At 35.8% G+C, this 16,619-nt stretch overlaps 1 long non-coding RNA gene across 1 annotated transcript; it reads right to left on the reverse strand.

Annotated features, from left to right (window-relative positions):
* Nucleotides 1-6,928: 6,928 nt before the first annotated feature.
* On the reverse strand, nucleotides 6,929-13,098 carry LOC145683360 (uncharacterized). Its single transcript, XR_014131062.1, has 3 exons — nucleotides 13,041-13,098; nucleotides 8,688-8,814; nucleotides 6,929-7,407 (listed from the first exon to the last, which is right to left on the reverse strand). It is a non-coding gene; the product is annotated as an uncharacterized LOC145683360 (long non-coding RNA).
* Between the last annotated feature and the right edge of the window lie 3,521 nt (nucleotides 13,099-16,619).

The following is a 16,619-nucleotide window of genomic DNA, read 5'->3' on the forward strand; positions in this document are numbered from 1 at the left end:
GAATATTCTAGGATAGATTTACTCCCCGGTATATGTTCACTGATGTAGATGTACACTTAAATATGGTATTAATATTATATCTTTTGTCTTCATTTTCTTTGAGTTTAAGGAAAACCGAAAGGGAGGTAAGAATATCCTAGGAGAGATTTACCCCCCGGTATATGTTCACTGATGTAGATGTACACTTCAATATGGTATTAATCATGTATCTTTTGTGTTCATTTTTTTTTTAAGGAAAACCGGCAGGAGGGTAAGAATATCCTAGGATAGATTTAGCACCCGGTATATGTTCACTCATGTAGATGTACACTTCAATATGGTATTAATATTATATCTTTTGTGTTCATTTTCTTTGAGTTTAAGGAAAACCGGCACAGGGTAAGAATATCCTAGGATAGATTTACACCCCGGTATATGTTCACTGATGTAGATGTACATTTCAATATGGTATTAATATTATATCTTTTGTGTTCATTTTCTTTGACTTTAAGGAAAATCGACCGGGATAAGAATATCCTAGGATAGATTTCCCCCTGGTATATGTTCACTCATGTAGATGTACACTTCAATATGGTATTAGTATTATATCTTTTGTCTTCATTTTCTTTGAGTTTAAGGAAAACTGGCAGGGGGATAAGAATATCCTAGGATAGATTTACCTCCGTATATGTTCACTGATGTAGATGTACACTTATATATGGTAATAATATTATACCTTTGTCTTCATTTTGTTTGAGTTTAAGAAAAACCGACAGGGGGTAGGAATATCCTAGGATAGATTTCCCCCCGGTATAAGTTCACTGATGTAGATGTACACTTCAATATGGTATTAATATTATATCTTTTCTGTTCATTATCTTTGAGTTTAAGGAAAACCGACAGGGGGGTAAGAATATCCTAGGATTGATTTACCCCCGGTATATGTTCACTGATGTAGATGTACACTTCAATATGGTATTAATATTATATCTTTTGTCTTCATTTTCTTTGAGTTTAAGAAAAACCGACAGGGGGTAAGAATATCCTAGGATAGATTTCCCCCCGGTATATGTTCACTGATGTAGATGTACACTTCAATATGCTATTAATATTATATCTTTTGTGTTCATTTTCTTTGAGCTTAAGCAAAACCGGCAGGGGGTAAGAATATCGTAGGATAGATTTACCCTTCGTATATGTTCACTGATGTAGATGTACACTTCAATATGGTATTAATATTATATCTTTTGTCTTCATTTTCTTCGAGTTTAAGGAAAACAGAGAGGGGGTAAGAATAACCTAGGATAGATTTACAACCAGTATATCTTCACTGATGTAGATGTACACTTCAATATGGTATTAATATTATATATTTTGTCTTCATTTTCTTTGAGTTTAAGAAAAACCGACAGGAGGGTAAGAATATCCTAGGTTAGATTTACCCCCCGGTATATGTTCACTGATGTAGATGTACACTTCAATATGGTATTAATATTAATATCTTTTGTCTTCATTTCTTTTGAGTTTAAGGAAAACCGGCAGGGTGGTAAGAATATAATAAAATAGATTTACCCCCCGGTATATGTTCACTGATGTAGATGTACACTTCAATATGGTATTAATATTATATCTTTTTCTACAGTTTCTTTGAGTTTAGGAAAAACCGACAGGGTTGTAAGAATATCCTAGGATAGATTAACCCGCGGTATATGTTCACTGTTGTAGATGTACACTTCAATATGGTATTAATGCTATATCTTTTGTCTTCCTTTCTTTTGAGTTTAAGGAAAACCGAAAAGGGGTAAGAATATTCTAGGATAGATTTACTCCCCGGTAAATGTTCACTGATGTAGATGTACACTTAAATATGGTATTAATATTATATCTTTTGTCTTCATTTTCTTTGAGTTTAAGGAAAACCGAAAGGGAGGTAAGAATATCCTAGGATAGATTTACCCCCCGGTATATGTTCACTGATGTAGATGTACACTTCAATATGGTACTAATATTATATCTTTTGTCTTCATTTTCTTTGAGTTTAAGGAAAAACGACAGGGGGGTAAGAATATCCTAGGATAGATTTACCCTTCGGTATATGTTCACTGATGTAGATGTATACTTCAATATGGTATTAATATTATATCTTTTGTGTTCATTTTCTTTGAGTTTAAGGAAAACCGACCGGGGGTAAGAATATCCTAGGATAGATTTACCCCCCGGTATATGTTCACTGATGTAGATGTACACATCAATATGGTATTAATATTATATCTTTTGTGTTCATTTTCTTTGAGTTTAAGGAAAACCGACAGGGTTGTAAGATTATCCTAGGATAGATTAACCCGCGGTATATGTTCACTGATGTAGATGTACACTTCAATATGGTATTAATATTAATTTATTTTGTCTTCATTTTCTTTGAGTTTAAGAAAAAGCGAAAGGGTGGTAAGAATATCCTAGGATAGATTAACCCCCGGTATATGTTGACTGATGTAGATGTACACTTCAATATGGTATTAATATTATATTTTTGTCTTCATTTTTTTGAGTTTAGGAAAATTGAAAAGGGGTAAGAATATCCTAGGATAGATTTACCCCCCGGTATATGTTCACTGATGTAGATGTACACTTCAATATGGTATTAATATTATATCTTTTGTCTTCATTTTCTTTGAGTTTAAGGAAAACTGACAGATGGGTAAGAATATCCTAGGATAGATTTACCCCCCTGTATATGTTCACTGATGTAGATGTACACTTCAATATGGTAATAATCATATATCTTTTGTCTTCATTTTCTTTGGTTTAAGGAAAACCAACAGGGGGGTAAGAATATCCTAAGATAGACTTACCCCCCGGTATATGTTCACTGATGCAGGTGTACACTTTAATATGGTATTAATATTATATCTTTTGTGTTCATTTTCTTTGAGTTTAAGGAAAACAGGCAGGGGGGTAAAAATATCCTAGGATAGATTTACCTCCCGATATATGTTCACTGATGTAGATGTATACTTCAATATGTTATTAATATTATATTTTTTGTCTTCATTTTCTTTGAGTTTAAGGAAAACCGACCGGGGGTAAGAATAGACTAGGATAGATTTACCCCCCGGTATATGTTCACTGATGTAGATGTACACTTTAATATGGTTTTAATATTATATCTTTTGTGTTCATTTTCTTTGAGTTTAAGAAAAACCCTCAGGTGTGTAAGGATATCCTAGGATAGATTTACTCCCCGGTATATGTAGATGTACACTTCAATATGGTATTAGTAATATATCATTTGTCTTCATTTTCTTTGAGTTTAAGAAAAACCGGCAGGGGGATAAAAATGTCCTAAAATAGATTTACCCTCGGTATATGTTTACTGATGTAGATGTACACTTCAATGTGGTATTAACCATATTTCTTTTGTTTTCATTTTCTTTGAGTTTAAGGAAAACCGACAGTGTGATAAGAATATCATAGGTTAGATTTACCTTCCGTATATGTTCACTGATGTAGATGTACACTTCATTATGGTATTAACATTATACCTTTTGTCTTCATTTTCTTTGAGTTTAAGGGCAACCGAAAGGGGGTAAGAATATTCTAGGATAGATTTTCTCCCGGTATATGTTCAATGATGTAGATGTACACTTCAATATAATATTAATATTATATCTCTTGTCTTCATTTTCTTTGAGTTTAAGAAAAACTGACAGGGGGTAAGAATAAACTAGGATAGATTTACCCCTCGGTATCTGTTCACTAATGTAGATGTACACTTCAATATGGTATTAATATTATATCTTTTGTCTTCATATTCATTGAGTTTAAGGAAAACCGAGAGGGGGGTACGAATATCCTAGGATAGAATTACCCCCGGTATATGTTCACTGATGTAGATGTACACTTCAATATGGTATTAATATTTTATCTCTTGTCTTCATTTTTTTGGTTAAAGAAAACCGACAGGTTGGTAAGAATATCCTAGGATAGATTTACCCTCGGTATATGTTTACTGATGTAGATGTACACTTCAATGTGGTATTAACCATACATCCTTTGTCTTCATTTTCTTTGAGTTTTAGGAAAACCGACAGAGGGATAAGAATATCCTAGGATAGATTTACCCCCCGGTATCTGTTCACTAATGTAGATGTACACTTCAATATGGTATTAATATTATATCTTTTGTCTTCATATTCATTGAGTTTAAGGAAAACCGACAGGGGGGTAAAAATATCCTAGGATAGATTTACCCCCGGTATATCCCAAGCGGCACACCGACGTCGAAAAGACGTGGTTTTTTTGGTGTAAAACACCGTAAAATACACCGAACATGACGTGATTTACACGTCTTTTCCCACGTGGAAATGTCCGGGAATATGACGTGATTTTTATGACGTCTTTAACACGTCATAGAATATGACGTGATTTTTATGACGTCTTTTACACGTCATAGAAATGACGTGTAAATCACGTCTTTTTTACGTGATTTCCACGTGTAAATCACGTCTTTTTCACACCTTCATGTGAATTGGAAGGGGGCGTTCTCGAAATGAGGCGGCGAGAAGCAAAGGGGTGTAAGCGATATTTGCAATAAAGTATAGATGTCTCAAAAATGGATTCTGCACAGCTAAATATACAAACTGGATGGTGAAGCTCGTCGCAGTCCAATAGAAAGTCTACCCATGAATGCTCTACGCCGAACTTCATTATGCAGTTTGTATATTTTGCAATGCAGAATCCATTTTAGAGACATACATACTCTATTGAAAATGTCACTTACACCCCTTTGCTTCTCGCTACCTCAAATGTCATGGAAGTCTGACAGGATTGTTCAGTTCCAAATGTCAAAGCCATTAGAAATTGATGTGCATCCGCAGTTTTGATATTAGGAATTTCAATCCATGTACTACGTCGATTATTCGCCACACTTTTGAGGCTATTTACCAGCCCCTATTCAACCGTTTTGCACCAAAGTTAGGGGTTAGGCTACTAGGGCTACCTAGTTCTGGCCCTGTAAATTTTGAAATAGAGCGGTTGAATAGTGGTTGAAACAAATAACCCTGAAACTGTGTCGAATAATCGAGATCCTACTATACATAGATTGAGATTCCTAATGTCAACACTGGATACACATCAATTTATGATTATTTGGACATATGAAACTGAATAATAATAATAATAATAATAATAATAATAATAATAATAATATCTACTCTAAAACACACAGCTTACAACACATTTTTTTTAAAAAATGATAAAAAAGAAAAAAATCATACTTTTTCTATTTTCTTAACTGCGTTTTTTTTTCTTGACAGTTCTGAACTGATCTCTGGCCGCAACACTTTTCTTGGGTAAAAAAAAAGTCTACGAATAACAACTGGACAACGATTATTATAAGTAAAAACAATAATGAAAATAAATTTATCCTTGTGGCTGCTGCTTGATTTTTCACCATTGTGTTGTAATTTGCATAATAATTTACAAGCTCCTATACCAGATAAGTAAGACCACTGGGTTATTGTAATAAATAACAGATCAGGATAGACCCTAAGAACCCTAGATCTTGCCACAGCGAAATACATCACCACCCTCTCTCGGAAGCACACATTGGGGAACGTCAAAGTATTGTGGTCTATTTGATTGGTCTGTACCAAGAATTTGGAAATTTCGCTTCTCCGAATGTTCGTATTATCTATGGATTGGGGATTTCCATATCCAATTAACCACCTCTAGTGTTGTTGATTTATATTTTTTTAGTATTTGGATACTAGCCTATTGAAGAGTATATATTCGCCTTAATGTGTGGTATATTTATCTACACATTAAGAAACGAATATACAATAGCTGTCGAGGAATAATTATATACCTAATGCAACAGGAAAGAAACGGCAGCGCTTGCTCCACGAAAGGATAAATTTAAAGCCATAAATTAAAAAGAAAACCGAGACGCATTGAATCGACTTGAAAAACATAAAAAAAAAGCCCTCGAATGTAAGACTCACCCTTGGCGGGAAAAAAAAGCCCTACATAACTTTTAAGAATGAGAGAAGACGAATAAACATGGTAAAAACAAAGAATGAAATGGAAAAATAAAGGAACATTGTACTTACAGTCCTAAGAAAATGAAATGAAATGAAATCTTTGAGTTTTACGTCCCACGCTTATACCGGTTAGGCTAAAGGAGACGGTGATAATGAGAAATGAATGAAATGGTGGAATGAAGAAAGTGGGAGGAAACGGGAGAACCCCGAGAAAACCCACGCACACGGTGTTTGTCCACTACGTGGGCAAAGTTCACTTGGCGGGGGCTGGGATCGAACCCGGAACCCCAAGCACCAGAGGTGAACGCTCTACTACTGAGCAACCGCGGCCCTTAGTACTAAGAAGAATACACTCATTTCGTCACTGGAATTTATTCATGTGTATTTACTAGTACCTTCTTCTTAATGAAATTACGGTACAACACGTGCTTCCATAAATTTTATAGCTATCCATTATTATGCTAGTATGCGCACACATACACACAAACACAACCACCCACATCCAACACACACTCACACACACAAGAACAATGGGTTTTATTGACAGTGCAAAATTTAGGACTAAACTTTTATAACTCCAATTTAAGACACCTTTATTTTGGAGGTGAAAAATCGAAAAAGAAAGTACATCTTAAAACTAATTAACCTCTGAGGGATGAAAGCGAAAACACATAACCATTAATTTGAATTCTACATTTATTAGTTATATGTACAATGTGCACGTTTTGTCGTATAAAATAATATTCATGCTATTTGTAATGCAACAAGAAACACTGATTGTCTTTATTATTTGTAATACAAACAAGAAATATGTAGACAATGCAAATCTGTTGGTTATAATCTAAAACTTACAGAGATCTTTTAATAATATAAAATAAGAAGAATCAAATTTTTCTATAAATTTCGTATGAAGGAAAACACCTTTCATAGTTATTGAAAGTACAGAAATGCAGCATCATATCAAAAAAGCCTCACGTGCTTAAGTAGGTTAAAAATGGGGACTGCGGTAAGTATCCCACTTATTATCCCATCTATTATACCAGTAGCAGTTTCTTCCATCTTTTAGTTTTCGAAAGAGATGCCTTTACATTGATTTCCAACAAAGCGAGGAGGAACAGGTCAACATGTTTCAAGCATGCCGAATCCTTTTCATCCTCAAACAACAAGGCAGATGGAAGTGAATTCTACTAACATTTTGAAGATTTGTGGCATTTGTTCATTTGAAGATCTTTATTTTTACTCACGAATGATAAGTGTCTTTAAGGCTAGTTTGCACAACGTGAACTTTGCTCTTTTTTTCGCGGGAGTTAAATTCCATCGCCAGCTCTTTGGAAACCAAGCATCAGAGAAAGGTCCCTTTTCCTCCCAACGATGACAGATAGGAACACTGAAACAGAAAAAAAATCATGAACAATCATAGTGCAAATTTTCAGGTGGGGAGAGGACAATCAATACGCAATAAAACGATTAGTTACTGCACTCGCTTGCATGAAGTCCCACTTTTAACGGCCTTCCAAACAGCGAAATTAAACTACCATTAATTTTAGTTATTCTGTAATAGCTTAACTTTTGATTTTATTGCAGCTGTTAACTCTGATTGTTCAGGAGGATCAAACAAGTTGGGGGATATAAGACTTTGTATATACAGATACATGACAAATAATTCTGAAACACTCATAGAAGGCTACATTACGTATGTGCTCACAATATAAAATGCCACTCCAAGACCAACTTTAGGATGTGAGCTAAAAGTGACGATCAAGTATATTGATACGATATTGATACAAAGAAAATGGTGTATAACTTATGTATTCCGAAAAGTAAAAAAATTGTGAGCAAACGCCCCCTCACTTGTTACTGGAGTATTTTTAAAAAATAAGACTTCTAGAACCAGAATTCTGTCACAAGTAGTAGGGTGAAAATCGTCACATTATTTGTTCTGAGCAGGGTTAGAAGTTGCGGTAGTTATTATTATTATTATTATTATTATTATTATTATTAATAATAATAATAATAATAATAATAATAATAAAACTTCTCTTTGGTGAAAATTATATCTTACCCCTCTGTTGAGAAAAATATTTTCGGGAGGAGTACTTTTATCTATTCAAAAAAAAAAAAAGCGCGAACACTATAACATGTGATACATTCCATATTAAAGCTTTGCTTATATATAAATACTCAAGTCAAATAAAATAGTTGCTGAAGGAATAAAAATTAATAAACAGGGAAACTTTAAAAATCTAAAATAATAAATAAATAAATAAATAGAGTGTATCTGAAGAAGACAAGGGTAGTTGCTGAAACAGTTACATTTAAATAAAATTGGCGCAGCTGTGGCTCGGTGATAGAGCGTTCACCTCTGGTGCTTGGGGCCAATGATTCGATCCCAGCTCACTTCAAGCGGCTTTTCTTGGAGTTCTCCAATTTTTTCCCACATTCTTCATTCCACCATTTAATTCACTTCTCATCATCACCGACTCCCTTAGCCTCAGTGCCTGATCGTGGAACGTTAAATTGAATATTTCATTTATATAAAAGTATTGCCTTGTTCAACAATTATTTTATTTTAGTTAAGTACTAATAAAATATTACTACTTTCTTTCTTTTCTTCTTACTCGGCATTTTCTTACATGGGTATTATAAAATAACATGTCAAAAACTCACCTGTCGCAACTTTGGTATGTATGTCATCCTCCACAGTGATATTTCTAGAGCAGCTCGACAAGCAGAAAGGGGTCAGGTGGTCTGCTGTTGATCAATTCATCATTTGCAGGAGCATTGGCCACACGCTCTGGAAAGTGGGAGTACATACAAGGCTTATTTTGGCAAATAACATGTATTTACACCTAGGCTTATTACAACGACTAAATACATTTAACATGAAATGAAGTAGTTTAATTTTATGTAAACAGTAAAGTGGGTTTTTACTACATTTTGTATCAAAAAAAAACAGCTTATAGAAAGAAAAATGAGTTGGCAGGAAAATATCAGCCATAAATTTCACATGCTTTCTGTTCTGGATATTTTCAGCGTAAAGGAAGGTGTGAAGAAGAGTCCGAAATCGTCCCAACCTCGATGCAGGAATGGCCACTTTTTAAATGGAAAGATACGCAAAATAAATATTGACAAACTTGTGGACAGATAGATTTTATGGATTATTGTCTGCCCGTTGTTAACAAGAAGCAGGGATCGGAAAATCTTTGAGTTTTACGTCCCACGATTATGCCGATTAGGCTAAAGGAGACGGTGATGATGAGTAATGGATGAAATGGTGGAATGAAGAAAGTGGGAGGGAACGGGAGAACCCCGAGAAAACCCACGCACACGGTGTTTGTCCATCACAAAGTTCACTTGGCGGGGGCTGGGATCGAACCCGGGACCCCAAGCACCAGAGGTGAACGCTCTACTACTGAGCCACCGCGGCCCCATAAGAAGCAGGGATCGGTTTTGAGAACGGAGTGAGAGCGTAAAATATCGCATCAAGAACACAAATGACTACCTGCGTTTTCGAACGCGGACATTTTCTGACCAAAAACACCAAGGCAAGTAATTTCTTGCTATGTATTGCTTCATTTAAATTCTGCAACGTGAAAAAAAAAAGTTTTTATCTTACATTTATAATACAAGCTTGAAAAAATCAAGAGCTCCAATTCTGGGGTAGGTTTTATTTTTTAAAAAAAATATCCTCCTCTGGGAGGGGCAGTCGTCGCCTCTGGATCCGCCCCTGTTGTGTATACACACCTTCCTTTTGGTGGCAGCAGATATGTAAGCCCCGAAGCAATGAGGTATGTTTTTTTTTTTTTTTACTGATGGGGCTGCAGTGCCTCAGTGGTAGAGCGTTCACTTCTAGTGCGTGGGGTCCCTGGTTTGATCCCAGCTCGTGCCAAGTGGGCTTTGTGGTGGACAAACACCATGTGCCTGAGTTTTCTCGACACTCTCCCGTTTCCGCCCACTTTCTTCATACCACCATTTTTCACATTTCATTATCACCATCTTCCTTAGGCTCGGTGCCTTTCCTGGGACGTGAAACTAAATATTTAATTTCATTTCTTTTTAATGATGAGGAATTGGTGTTCCACCTGAAAGCAGGTTTTTGACCCAAAGAGACTTCCGTTGTTAATGTGCGCATAAACATTAGGAGGATATTCCCTATGTCAAGAGCTCTCTTAAACACATCTGACTGGAACCAGCACCAGCCCCCAATCACGGTCCCTTAATAAGACATTTGGTTTCCTTTGAATCGTTTCACGATTACCAGTGGAAATCATAATAATATAGTCATGTAGAGGATACTTAATTGAGCTGGAATATATTTTTTGAACTTCAGTGGCAACATTGATAAGTATCCATCATTACATGCTGGCACTGGAGTAAGTACTGTAATCTAAAATGCGAGGGAGCTGTCTACTCAATTAATGAACAAAATATTCGAACAGTCAAAAACCCGTTACATTATTATGATTTCCACACCGAATTCTGTAGCACAGTTACGGTAGCCAAGTGTCTTGTGAGGGTGTGTAGGTGCAGCAGGGCGATGGTTGCAGTTTGAGAGTGCTCTCAACTCAAGGTGACCAGACGTCCCGTTTTGGCCGGGACAGTCCCTTATTTTCAACCGTTGTCCCGTTTCTTTCAGATTCTCAAACGGGAAGCCTAAATGTCCCGTTTTTAAGCAAACATGACCCAGGTGTCCCGTAATTATTATTCAAAATATAAATGGCCAATGCTAAATCTACACTCTTCCGTACCACGCATTGAGAAGGTTCAGCCGTGCCTAGAACTTCTGAATATTCAAATGAGAATTGAGTGTTCTGTGGTTCAAGTGGGAATTGAGTGGGAATTCTGAGTGTTGAAGTAGTTAAAAGTATTGTTGGGTAATACTTAAGTTAGAAACGCTGTGTTATCATTCTTACTTTGTATTTTGTAAATTGAAAACACTGCTGAGTCCCAAAATGCAATGTGGAAGTCACCCCACCCCCCGTCGCCGATTCGTATGCGTCCCGTTTCTGAAAGTAAAAGTTCTGGTCACCTTGTCTCAACTTGGGTAATATCCTCCCACTGATTATGCACATATACAATGGGGGCACTACTTTAACAAACGGGTCTACCAAATATTCATCAATTTTGTAGATTTTTTCACTAGATTTAAGACAGTAGTGCTACAAAAGGTTAAACAAAACAGAACTGAGTGAGCGAAGGGGTTAGAACTTCCATAGGGCTCGTTCTTTCTAACTTTGAAGTCATACACGATTGGCATTGCAACAATTGTCGAGGGTCATTTCCCAAAGAGGTTCACTCGAGCAGTCGGTTCTACCTAGCAGAAAATTCATAGGTAACATACGATGTGAAACATATTTTTATGAAGGAATAAAAGTGTGAATGTCAGTAATTAATGTCAGTACACAGCAAATTGAAATGAATTTTGGGCATTATTCGAGCAGACGGTTCTACCAAATTTTGACATATTTCTTACAGTTTCATATCAAGTTAGAACAATGCATTTCTTTTAGCAGAGCATGAACTAAATCAGAAGCTCCATTAGTGCTTGCAGATTGACTTCAGGCCGCAGTACAAATACAGCGTGGACGTAAAGCATAACAATTTCAGTGAATAAAACACGAACCAATTTATTTCAGCTCCCCACTAAAAAGCAGGGGTAGGAGCACAGCAACAGGGTCCGAACGGCAGCGACGGGATGCGTCCGTAGGGAGCAGGCGCGTCAGTGACGGGGAATATACGTCTAAACGAGAATAGTGGAAGACCACACTTACATATGCAATACTTTCACTGATCACTTAAAATTCATTTCAATATGCTGTACACTGACAGTAATTACTTATATTCACACTCTCATTCCTTCACGAAAAATGTTTCTTATAATATTTTACCTATAAATTTTATATTTGGTAGAACCGTCTGCTCGAGTGAAGCCGCATTTTGAGTGATAGTGAAATCATTGTAAGCGTAAGTGTGCTTTTCCATTATCCTTCTTTACGCGCATAGTCCCCGTCGCTGACGTGCCTGTTCCCTACGAACGCACCCCCTCGTTGCCGCTCGGGCCCTCTTGCTGTGCTTCTGCACTGATTCCAATAGAATGCATTTGTGCTTTTTAGTGGGCACCTAACAAAAGTTATTTCGTGTTTTATGCACTGTACTTAATATGCTACGCGTCGGGAAGGTTCTAGAACACATAGTATTGTTGAGCGAGCGTCAGCGAGTGAAGGCGGGTTAGAGCCCCACAGGGCACGTTGTTTTCTGTCTTTGTTACAATTAAGTGGGAAGGGGTACGGACCTGTGTTCTAGAACCTTGCCCCATGCGTCTACTCTATATTTACACTAACCCCCGTGAAGTCAATCTGCAAGTAGTAATGGAGCTCCTCATTTAGTGCATATTCTGCTATAGGAAATACAATGCTCTAACCTAACCTGAAAATGTAAGAAATGTATTAAAATTTAGTAGAACCGTCTGTTCCAGTAATGCCTCCAAAAGCATACACTTACTGTCATCTCGTTGTTTGCTTGTATTTATCAGTCTTTCGCCTTGGCAAATAGTACCACAATGCGTGCAGCTTTTATTATACGGATTCATAGTATAAGTAGTAGTAGTAGGAACGGGTTAGAAGCCCCGCGGAGGTTGGTTGGTCCTGTTCTCGACATGAAATAGGCAAATTAAAGACTTGTCCAATTTTTTTCGTATATTTTACAATCTACGGATCTGTATAATAAAACTGCACCACAGAATGACATACTTTCCCATGCATAGTCACTCCCATATACGGTTTATTGAGAATAAAAACTCATACATTATCATTTTACTACCTTCACTATTTACATTTTATATAGTATTCTACCTAAAATATTTAATTTGATACAGGCGTCTGCAAATGTTAACCTAATGTAGGTATCCTCGTTCTTTCTACGGTATTTTAATACACTGTAATAAGAAACCGTAGAATACTCAATCTGCTGAATTTTACACAGAATGCACCTAGATAGGAATAGGATAGGAATTATACTTACTTGTCTTAAAGCTGACCTTTATCACAGGTGACTTTAACAAAACACATTATTTATATTCAGAAACAATACCATCAAAACACGATTCCGCAAATGGCTCACGATTCCCAGCATGCACTGCTCAAACTGCAGTTACAGTACGGGGAACGTCCGCGCTTTTTAGCACCTAAAAAAGACGTCTATTTTTGGTGATGTCCGACACGTGATTCTTTGTACCATTCTGGCACGTGTTAAACACGTACAATTTAGGTCATGTTTGACAAGTCATTTTTGTTACCATTTTGGTACGTGATAATGACGTTCCAAATTTTCAAAAGACGTCATTTTGAATTCGAACCCCAAAAAAAGACGTGTTTATGACGTGACTGTGCTACTTGGGATGTTCACTGATGTAGATGTACACTTCAATATGGTATTAATCTTATATCTTTAGTGTTCATTTTCTTTGAGTTTAAGAGAAACCGACCGGGGGTAAGAATATCATAGGGTTGATTTACCCCCGGTATATGTTCACTGATGTAGATATACACTTCAATATGGTATTATTATTTTATCTTTTGTCTTCCTTTTCTTTGAGTTTAAGGAAAACCGACAGGGGGTAAGAACATCCTAGGATAGATTTACCCCCGGTATATGTTCACTGATGTAGATGTACACTTCAATATCGGATTAATATTATATCTTTTGTCTTCATTTCCTTTGAGTTTAAGGAAAACCGACAGGGGGTAGAATATCCTAAGATAGATTTACCCCCCGGTATATCTTCACTGATGTATATGTACATTTAAATATGGTATTAATATTATATCTTTTGTTTTCATTTTCCTTGAGTTTAAGGAAAACTGACAGGGGGGTAAGAATATCCTAGGATAGATTTACCCCCCGGTTTATGTTCACTGATGTACATGTATACTTCAATATGGTATTAATATTATATCTTTTGTCTTCATTTTCTTTGAGTTTAAGGAAAACCGACCGGGGGTAAGAATATCCTAGGATAGATTTACCCCCGGTATATGTTCACTGATGTAGATGTACACTTTAATATGGTATTAATATTATATCTTTTGTGTTCATTTTCTTTGAGTTTAAGAAAAACCCACAGGGGGGTAAGAATATCCTATGACAGATTTTCCTCCCGGTAAATCTTCACTGATGTAGATGTACACTTCCATATGGTATTAATATCATATCTTTTGTCTTCATTTTTTTGAGTTTAAGGAAAACCGACCGGGGGGTAAGAATATCGTAGGATAGATTTACCCCGGTATATGTTCACTGATGTAGATGTACATTTTAATATGGTATTAATATTATATCTTTTGTGTTCATTTTCTTTGAGTTTAAGAAAACCCACAGGGGGGTAAGAATATCCTATGATAGATTTTCCCCCCGGTATATCTTCACTGATGTAGATGTACACTTCAATATGGTATTAATATTATATCTTTTGTCTTCATTTTTTTGAGTTTAAGAAAAACCGACAGGGGGATAAAAATATCCTAAAATAGATTTACCCTCGTTATATGTTTACTGATGTAGATGTACCTTTCAATGTGGTATTAACCGTATATCTTTTATCTTCATTTTCTTTGAGTTCTAGGAAAACCGACCGGGGGTAAGAATATCCTAGGATAGATTAACCCGCCGGTATATGTTAACTGATGTAGATGTACACTTCAAAATTTTATTAATATTATATCTTTTGTCTTCATTTTTTTGAGTTTAAGGAAAACCGAAAAGGGGTAAGAATATCCTAGGATAGATTTACCCCCCGGTATATGTTCACTGATGTAGATGTACACTTCAATATGGTACTAATATTATATCTTTTGTCTTCATTTTCTTTGAGTTTAAGGAAAAACGACAGGGGGGTAAGAATATCCTAGGATAGATTTACCCTTCGGTATATGTTCACTGATGTAGATGTATACTTCAATATCGTATTAATATTATATCTTTTGTGTTCATTTTCTTTGAGTTTAAGGAAAACCGACCGGGGGTAAGAATATCCTAGGATAGATTTACCCCCCGGTATATGTTCACTGATGTAGATGTACACATCAATATGGTATTAACATTATATCTTTTGTCTTCATTTTCTTTAAGTTTAAGAAAAACCGAAAGGGGGTAAGAATATCCTAGGATAGGTTTACCCCCCGGTATATGTTCACTGATGTAAATGTACACTTCAATATGGTATTAATATTATATTTCTTGTCTTCATTTTTTTTGGTTAAAGAAAACCGACAAGTTGGTAAGAATATCCTAGGAGAGATTTACCCCCGGTATATGTTCACTGATGTAGATTTACAATTCAATATGGATTTAATATTATATCTTTTGTCTTAATTTCCTTGAGTTTAAGGGCAACCGAAAGGGGGGTAAGAAGATCCTAGGATAGATTTCCCCCGGTGTATGTTCACTGATGTAGATGTACACTTCAATATGGTATTAATATTATATCTCTTGTCTTCATTTTCTTTGAGTTTATGAAAAACCGACAGGGGGGTAAGAATATACTAGGATAGATTTACCCCCGGTATATGTTCACTGATGTGGATGTACACTTCAATATGGTATTAATATTTTATCTTTTGTTTCAATTTCTTTGAGTTAAAAGAAAACGAAAGGGGGGTAAGAATATCCTAGGATAGATTTACCCCCATATATGTTCACTGATGTAGATGTACACTTCAATATGGTATTAACCATATATCTTTTGTCTTCATTTTCTTTGAGTTTAAGGGAAACCTACAGGGGGTAAGAATATCCTAGGATAGATTTACCCCCGGTATATGTTCACTGATGTAGATTTACAATTCAATATGGTATTAATATTATATCTTTTGTCTTCATTTTCTTTGAGTTTAAGGAAAACCGAAAAAGGGTAAGAATATCCTAGGATAGATTTACCCCCGGTATATGTTCATTGATGTAGATGTACACTTCAATATGGTATTAATATTATATCTTTTTCTTCATTTTCTTTGAGTTTAAGGAAAACCGAGAAGGGGGTACGAATATCCTAGGATAGATTTACCCCCGGTATATGTTCACTGATGTAGATGTACACTTGAATATGGTATTAATATTATATCTTTTGTCTTCATTTTCTTTGAGTTTAAGGAAAACCGACAGGGGGTACGAATATCCTAGGATAGATATTTCCCCCGTATATGTTCACTGATGTAGATGTACACTTCAATATGGTATTAATATTATATCTTTTGTATTCAGTTTGTTTGAGTTTAAGGAAAACCGACAGGGGGATAAGAATATCCTAGGATAGATTTCCCCCCGGTATATGTTCACTGATGTAGATGTGCACTTCAATATGGTATTAATATATCTTTTGTGTTCATTTTCTTTGAGTTTAAGGAAAACCGACAGGAGGGTAGGAATATTCTAGGATAGATTTACCCCCCGGTATATGTTCACTGATGTAGATGTACACTTCAATATGGTATTAATATTATATCTTTTGTGTTCATTTTCCTTGAGTTTAAGAAAAACCCACACGGGGTAAGAATATCCTAGGATAGATTTACCCCCGGTATATGTTCACTGATGTAGATGTAT

The sequence above is a fragment of the Thermobia domestica genome, chromosome 4 (assembly GCF_964235325.1).
Source record: "Thermobia domestica chromosome 4, izTheDome1.hap1.1, whole genome shotgun sequence".
In the NCBI taxonomy this organism is placed as follows: domain Eukaryota; kingdom Metazoa; phylum Arthropoda; class Insecta; order Zygentoma; family Lepismatidae; genus Thermobia; species Thermobia domestica.